The sequence below is a fragment of the Mesoplodon densirostris genome, chromosome 16, assembly GCF_025265405.1.
Source record: "Mesoplodon densirostris isolate mMesDen1 chromosome 16, mMesDen1 primary haplotype, whole genome shotgun sequence".
Lineage (NCBI taxonomy): Eukaryota > Metazoa > Chordata > Mammalia > Artiodactyla > Ziphiidae > Mesoplodon > Mesoplodon densirostris.
Window position 1 is genome coordinate 37347126 of NC_082676.1, and position 9028 is coordinate 37356153.

The following is a 9028-nucleotide window of genomic DNA, read 5'->3' on the forward strand; positions in this document are numbered from 1 at the left end:
CTATACCTATACCAGGGAAACTTCCTCTTATACTGCTCTGCTCAGTGCCCTACCTTTCTGTCCCTTAAACTCTCCTCCTCAAAACATACTCTCACTAGCCAGCTGGGGAAAAAATGTCAGTTGGAGACACATCTCACACCTTACACTAATATAAACTCCTGATAGATAAAAGATGTAAGCAATTTTTAAAAAGAGAAGAAAAAGGAAGAGTCCTACAAGAAACCATGGGAGAATCGTGTTAATCTCCAAGAGGACTTTCTGAGTTAGAAGCCATAAATGACAGAAAACTACTACAAACCCCAGAAACCATAAATGACTGAGAAAACCACTACATAAAAATCAAAACTTGGGACTTCCCTGGTGGCACAGTGGTTAAGAATCTGCCTGCCAATGCAGGGGACAAGGGTGCGATCCCTGGTCCAGGAAGATCCCACATGCCGCAGAGCAACTAAGCCTGTGTGCCACAACTACTGAGCCTGAGCTCTAGAGCCCGCATGCCACAACTACTGAAGCCCACGTGCCTAGAAGCCTGTGCACCACAACAAGAGAAGCCACCGCGATGAGAAGCCTGCACACTGCAACGAAGGATAGCCCCCGCTCACCACAACTAGAGAAAGCTTGCGCACAGCAACGAAGACCCAAAGCAGCCAAAATTTTTTAAAAAGGTAAACTGATTAAAAATCAAAACTTGATGTGTGACAGAGACCTACAGGCAAAGTCCAAAGGCAAAGGACAAACCCAGGAGGAAATATTTGCCTAATAAACAGCCTCTACTAATTAATAAGAAAAAGACTTATTAATATAAAGGGGCAAAAGAGAGGAATCATCAGTTCACAGAAGAAAAAATACAAGTGGCTCTTAACCATATGAAAAGTTATTCAACCCCACACGTAGAAAAAATGCAAATTAAAAGTTGACCAAGATACTGGTTTTCACCTACAATGATGACAAAATCTGAAAGTTTGATGACAGGGTCGGTGGAGCTGTGTGGAAAAAGACACTGTCATTTATTGTTTCCCCATCCAAACATGAATATCATCCAGCTATAAAGAAGACAAATAAGGAAGCTCATTGCTGATACAGAACAATCTCTCAGTTAAATTGATGAACGAAAAATACAAGGTGATGGCCAATAGGCAGAGAATGCTACTGTTAGTGTTTTTAAAAGCATTGCAGTGGGGGAAAGTGGAGGAAAAAATGTACATACTGTGTATATATATTTGGTTGTATGTGCATGACCTCTGTGGAAAGAGAAAAAGAGATAGCATTGGTTGTCTCTAGAGGACTGGGAGAACTGGGACCAAGGGCAAAGGAAGCGTCACTGTACACCCTTTGTATCTTTCACATTTTGTGCCTTATGAATGTTTTATTTATTCTAAGTCAAATACATAAATACTTTTAAAAATACTCAAACAACCTTGTCACTGGCCAAAGAACCAACTCTTTTACTGGCTCCCAATAGGTAAAGAACAGTGACCATCCACTTCATTTTTCTTAAATCAAAATTCAACATGAGTGGAGTTACAGACAACAGTTTCCTGCCAACTCCCCTCTGTTGCGCCTCATCTTCACTGCCCGGAAAGAATCACTTCTTACCTTGTTTCGCACTTGCTTCTGGTCCTTATTTCCATGCCGGTAAATAAATGTTTGTGTGGCTGCCTGTTGTCCGAAATTTTAGGTGTTACCTCTAGAGTCCTGTTAATGATGAGTTAGGTTATTAAAACCACAGCCCACGTGTCAACACAATTATTTATATACTTATTTTACTTCCTCTGTTAATCATTTTTACAATTGAAATAATAGCCTTGGACCTTTATTTCTTGAGCCACCCACTGCAAGCAGTATCTTTTCACGCCGTACCATGAAGCTCTCAGCATCCTTGCCCTTCCCTCTGCTCTGTACCCCCGCCTCTGTCTCCCCACTTAGCTGTCTGAACTTCCATATTTTCATTATTGAGCTTGACAACATTTGCATTGTACATATGTTCTTTGCTTTGTCCCTTGAGCCTAGAAGTCAAGTCATCAAGCAGCACTGACTTTGTTGTCACATTGTACAGGGGGTGTACAGCCAAACCAACCACCCCTATGATTACAGGGCTCGTACTGTGTGTCCTCTTTCTGAAAGTTCATTTTTTCCCCCCGGCACAATTTAAAAGAAACAGATCCTCAGTCTCTCCAGGAATCTGGTGTATCAAGCTTTTTTCCTGAGACTCCCTCCAATGTTCTCAGGCACACTGTAGCCCCCATCCATACTGGTTACTGTAAAGGACGAGGCTGATTCCTATCTGTGTTTCGGTTCTCGTAAAGGGGCACAACAGTTTGTGGAATGAATGGATTGCCTTAGTCTGGAATGCAGGAAGAGCATTCAAAATCTGGCCCCAACGTACCTTTCCAGCTTGATCTTTATAACTTTCTTCCACAAATTCTACACTGTAGCAAAACTGGATGAATCCAGTTTTGTACATGCCATGAATTTGTATTCCTCTGAGCCGCTAGGAATGTTCTCTTCCATGTTTATATGTCCATCTCCTACCAATGCGTCCACCTCTGGAAGATGCCCTGGTCCCTCCAGAAGTGATGGCTCCCTCACTGATGTCCAGCTCTCCAAGGCCCAGAGTATTTCCTACTTTAAATCATGTCTCATCAGTCTTAAGTGTCTCCAGGGCAGGTCTGTCTCAGAAGCCTCTTCTCTCTCTGCCTCCCAACCCCCAGGTTCTGCCAGATGCAGGCAGCATGGAGGCATTTGCAGGATGAGCCACAGAGGATTCAGGAAAGGCAGCCTGGAGTTAAGGGGCTTGGGCTTGGGTGAACGAGAATGAGGGTCCAAGGGGCAGGGATGCCAGAGCCAAGACTGGAATGAGAGGGAGAGAAGGGAAATGGACTGTGGTCAGGGCAGAACAAGGACGATGTGACCTGTCCAGGCCACTGCTTTGTTGCTTTTGGAAGGGCTGTGTCCTTCCACTGAACAAAATGGAAGAAGGTTTGTCCAGGTGAAGGTGTGGGCACCACTGCATTAATGACTCATCAGGAAGATGTGGTTTTCTAAGGGAGAGACAGGGGCCATCGGGATAGGGCCTTTCTCTGCCGTCCCACACCCTCTTCCCACAAGGTTCTTCTGAATGTGAACAACCTGAAAGCTCAGAGCACCTACAGCAGACAGAAAGCTCAGGGGCTGGGGGGCCAGAAACTGACCCCTAAAGCAAAGCTTCTCGCCACAGCAGAAGCTTTTACACGTATAACATCCCACAAAGCTAAGGACTGTACCCTGTATCCATACCTCTTGACTGCCATGACCCCTTGAAGCCTTCCCTTGCTCTATAGAACCAAACGTTCACTGAGCACTTGCAATGGGCTCCCACTTGCTATGGGACAGAAGGGAGGAGCTAATTACCATTTATTGAGCACCAACTAGATCCCCAGCGCTGTGCTAAGCAGTCTACAGGTGTTACTGCAAATCTTCTCTCAAAAGTATACACTATGATTCCCATTTGACAGATGAGTAAACAGAGGCTCAGAGAGGTGAGGGGATGTGTCCCAAGCTCCCCAAGATCCCACAACTAGTAAGTGTTTAAACTGTGACTGGGGCCTGGTACCCACCGGTGTGCGTGTCAAGCACATCCAAACCCTTCCCACTTCACCCCAACCCTGGGAGCCGTCCTTTCCCCCGGGGGAACTCACCCAGCCTAGGAGGGGGACTTTGTGCCACTCTTGCTTCGGAGTGGTACCATTTCTCGCGCTGGTGGAGGCTGCCCCCCAGCCCCACCCAGGGCAGTTCTGCCTTGGAGGGTTCAGCCTCTCAGGGCCCCTGTTCCAGTCAGCCTGACTCTTCCCTGCTCCCTCTGACTCCGGCTTCCTCCTTCTTGGGTGCACAGTCTCCAAGATCCACTTCACAACCCCTTGCCTTGAGCAGGAACTCACTCCAGGTGTGTTGAAAGGGGCTGCCCTGTCTACTTATACAGCCAGGGATGCGGCAGTCACCAGAGCACAGAGGCACAGAACCTCCATCTGGAAATCAGGAGCCAGATTCTGCTTTGACTGCTAACCAGATGCACGGCCTCCCTGGATAAGAAATCAGTTGCTTTATCAGCAAAATGGGGAGAAAAACCCTGTCCCACCCCCCCTCTTCTCCCAGGTGTTCTGAGGGTCGTGGTGATAACCAAAGGATGGATTTGTGACAGCAGGGCCGCAGGCAGGGACCCAGGTGAGCCTTAATGTCAAAGCGGAGCAGAGGGAGGAGCCTGAAGACACACTTGCCCGACCTCTAAGCCTCTGGCCCAACCTCATGCCTGACCTCGTGCCTAGGGGGACTCTGAACTTCCTGAAGTTCTCCGATGAGCACTTGGTCTTGCCCCCATTTTACAGATGAGGAAACTAAGGCAGCGAAATAAAGCAGCTCCATCTGGCTGGTGCACCCAAAGTCTGTTCTTTCTCCATTGATGGGATGGTTCTCTGCCCAAACCTCTTTTACGAAGGGCAGACATCCTAGTTCCCTCTGATGTCAGGGGCAGCTGGCTCAGCCTGCCCAAAGGCTCCCTGGCTGGTCAGGAGCCAGGTCCTTATGAGAAAGAGCAGAGGCCCTGGCTGCTGGGCTTACTAAGCCAGTTGGGTGTGTGTGGGCCTGCTGGCTGCAGGGTGAGCTGGCCAAGGGGGGGCAGCTGAGGATATCCTGTCTGGAGACAGTGTCTGGCGACGACGACGTGAATTGTTCCCAGGGAACAGCTGAGAGGACGAGAGGGCAGGGGCAGGGGGGAGCTAGAATGAGAAGTCACTGACACCTGGGGCCTTCCAGAAGGGACGGTGAAAGTACAGGAGACAGCGGAGGCCCTGGCTGGATGTCTCAAAGGGCAGTTCACGGGCCCCCTACATCAGAATCATCATGGGGCCTATTAAAACTGCCAATTCCTAGGGCATCCCTACCCCCAGCCGTTGGACCAGACTCTCCAGAGGCAAGGCAGAAATTGACATTTTAAACAAGCTTCACTCTTATCTACACTGGAATATGAGAACCACTGCCTTATGGGGTTAACTTGGCCAGAACAGGGGTGAGGGTGGCATGTCCACGGCAAGGCACACCTCAGGTGGATCCAAACACAAAAACAGATAAAGAGGAGGGAGTGGTTGCTTTGAAGGAGAAGCTCAGATGATGACTGGCCTGGCTCCCCAGGGTGTTAAAATGTCCCCAGACCTTCCTCACAGCCTCCCTGCCACCCCACACTCCTAGTACTCTAACCTCGTCCAAAGTTCAACAGTTTCAAAGAGGCAGCCCTGAAATGAAAGAACAAACATAGCCTTTGGCAACAGCAGATCGGATTTACAATCTGGACGCCGCCAAGGCCCAGACAGCTGTGTAACCTTGGACGAGTACTGTGGGTCCTTGTAGTGCGGCCCCTTGGGGTCTGGGTGAGGATTAAATGGGTTAATGGGCATGAAGTAGCCAAGTGTCTGTTGGTTCTCAGGGACCAGGGTTCCTTCCTCTTTCCAGTTTCCTACATATGAGCCCCTCCCCCGCCCAGCCCCCTTCCCTTTGTTCCTTTCTCTGTTATGCAACGAAAATTTAAATTATTCCTGGGTTTGGGGCCGCTGCAAAGCCAATGGGAGGGTGACTCTGTAAGGGGAGGTTTTGGAAGCCATGTCTTCCCTGCCTACCTCCGCATTCTCTTCCACGTGCCGCTAGGTCAGGCCCTCCGCCCCTCTCCCCACTATTGCAAAGAGCCCCGTGACTACGTTCCCCATATCGCCTGGCTGCTGCTCCAGCTGTTGACGCGGCAACCAGAACCCAGTGACAGCCATTGAGAAAGAGCCTCTGAGGAGGAGCCTGCTTGGCTTCCATTTACATTCTCAGTGCAACAGCACTTCCTGAGAGCACCTACCATGGGCCTTAGCAGAAATGGAAATAAGTTAGAGCTGGTCCCTGGCTTTAAGGGGCTGGTGGTCTCCTGGCCAAGATAGAGAATCTACTGGTCTAGTTGAATGATTCTCAAAGTATGGTCCCCAAACCAGGAGCATCAGCATTACCTTTGAATTTGTTCGAAATGCCACATTTCAGGCTCCTTCCAAAGTCTACTGAATCAGAAATTCTGGGGGAGAGGGGATCCTGAAATCTGGCTTTTAACAAAAGCCCCCCAGGTGATGCTGATGCAGGCTGAAGTTTGAGGACCACAGATCTAATTAAAACCTCACCCAATCCCAAGAGCTGGGGTCTGTTGTTCCCGTATCACAGATGAAGGAACGGAGGCTCTGTCCTGCTCTGTGTGCAGACTAGCTGACAGCTTATGAAGGGTTTGGATTCTCAGGTCCCTGCCGGTGTCAAATTCTACCTCTGCAGCACCTGTGATAAGGTAACGAGCAGATATACTTTTTCCTGGATCCTGGCTGGAGAAACCTAGAGGTATCTTACACTGTGTCCAGCAGGGTCGGGGCAGAGTGACAATGCAGGCAGAAATGAAAACCTCACAACGGGAGCAGAGAAGAGCTGGGAGTAGGGTCAGAAAGAGGAGCAGCCCTGGTGACAACCACCTGACCCAAATGTGGGGACACTGAGCTGACATAATGCCCCCCAGCCGAGGCCATCCAGGCTTCTAAGCCCAACACCAATCCTGAGACCTCCTCTCCTGTGTTCACTCACCTGCACGCTAGGTTGGTCTCTTTCCTCGCTTTTGCCCCCCACAGACTCTCAGAGTCCCCTCTTACACAGCATCTGCCTGAACACCCGCCTCCCTAAATTTGGAATCACCTCTTTGGCAACGAAGGACTTCCAGCCTCTCTTTGCCCACATCCCGTGACAGGGCACTCACTGCCTTTTCAGGCAGCCCATCCATCTGTGAAAGCTCTGACGGGCTTAAGTTTCCCTTTGAATGAGCTGACATCCATCCCCGTGTAATATCCACCTTTTACAATATGAGTTAGTCTAATCCCCCGTTACAGAGATTACAGACTTATGTTAAAGTAAGAATATCTATCCCAATTATTTCCCATGAATCTACCACCCACCTTTGCGGATAAACAAGGTAAGTAGAACATACCAACCCATTACCTTGAAAACAGTAGGAACAACAAGATGAGGTGAAAGTAGAACGGGGCAGGAGGAAGGACAGGAGGTGGTGGAGGGAAAGATCGCTGACTTGGAGCCTCCGTCTTGCCACTTCCTCCCCAAGAGACACTGGCAGGACCTCAGCAGTTTTCACAGGAGTCCCCTTCGAGAAAAAGAATACAATTTTCCAGAACTTGTTTCATTTTGTTGAATAAAGTCACAGTTGGATGGTTTGTAATGACAGAAAGGTAAAACTCTTAGTGCATCTTCAGTGATCATTTCACATATATTATTGTTTTCAGCAAATGGGGATCTTGAAACTTAAGCGACTTAGCTTCGTGGAAATCTGCCTCTGACTCTGGGCCTCGGTTTCTCATCTGTAAAATGGGGGTGAACCTAGCCACCTTCCAAAGTTGGTCTGAGAATTAAACAAGCTAATGGGAGGGGAAATCATCTGCTGAGATATTATTATGTTCTCTGATTTCTAAAGATGAGTGCTTGGAGTCTGGGTATGAGGGAAACTGGTTGATTGTTTCTATTGAGGGGGAGAGGGGCAGAAGTGAATCCCAGCTTAGCATTCTGCCTGGGGGAGACCACAGCTGGAGCTCTGGGACAGAACCAGTGGAACCAGTGAGTTTGGAGGACAGCTCAGAAAAAGACAATGGAACATCCCCTTGTCGCCCATCACTGTTTTGAGGTTTTGCTTTTCAGGGTTATTTTTCACAGGATCCTTTGCAAAGTGGGCCTCAATGCAATTTCTTGGGTGAGGGGCTTTGCCCACATTTGGGATCAGAGAGACTTTTCAACCCCAGAGGTAGCTCTCCGGGGCCTGTGAGAGACCCTTCGCTTCTGGGGGGTAGTGTCCCACAAGGAAGGAAAGCCTCTTGTGTGGAGCCAGGGGAATAATAACAGGATTATTGTAATCATTTTAGCAACACTGGCTCTGCCAAGTCTGCCAAGAGAAAAGGATGTGGTAGGTCAGGAAATTAAAACAACTCTGGCCTCATTCCCCAGAATGTGTTTTTCAAGAGGGATGAGTGTCTAGCAGGAGAAGGAAGGAGCCCTAGAAACTCCTTCCTTGCCTTGGGCTGCCCAGCCTGCACGTGGCCACCGGCCCTGCTTTGCAGAGGGTGCCTCCTTTGTCGAGGTCATCCTCCTCCCCTTTATTTTTTACTTATTTATCTTTTTCAATCAATATTTATTGAGCACTTATTCCCCTTTATTTTTATTTTAAAAATATTTTTTCCTTCGGCCATGCCACGCAGCATGCGGGATCTTAGTTTCTCAACTAGGGATTGATCCTGCGCCCCTTGCAGTGGACGCGTGGAGCTTTAACCACTGGACCACCAGGGAAGTTCCCTCCTCCCCTTTTTAAAAGGTCTCCAGAGAACACCCTAACTCCTGGCCTAAGCCAGGTACCTGGGGGCCCCCAGTTCCAGACGCTGCTGGTGCCCACCTCCCGGAGGGTCCAGGAGCCTCCCAGGCTGCAAGTGGCACCCCCATCCATCTCTGTAGGGCTGCTTGCAAAGGAGACTCAGTCTCACTACCTACCCCTTCCTGGGTCTTCCAGAGCAGTGGCTTCCAAACTATTCGGGAGAGGAATCCCCCAGGCACCGTGCATGCCAAGGAGTCCCATTCAGGAGGCCAGGGGCCGGGTAGGTGCACATATTTGCATGCTGCTGGTGGTCCAGGAAGCACAGAGCTAGAGAAATTCGGGGTGGTTCTCCAAGAACTCAGCCCCACGCCCTTCACAGGCCAGTCCTCTACCTCCCCAGCCGTGCAGCCTTGGGCATTCCACTCCCCTTCTCTCTGATAAAAATGCCTGCCCAGCCTGCCTCCGGGGAAGAGAGAAGATGACCATGAAGATCTGGGCCCCACAAGGCCCTGAAAAGTTACCCAAAGTCTCCAGTCCTTGGCCTGAAGGCCCAAGGCTGGAAGTCAGAAATGGCTGAAGGATGGGATGAGGGTGAGAGCAGACGGAGCGGAAGATGGAGGAGGG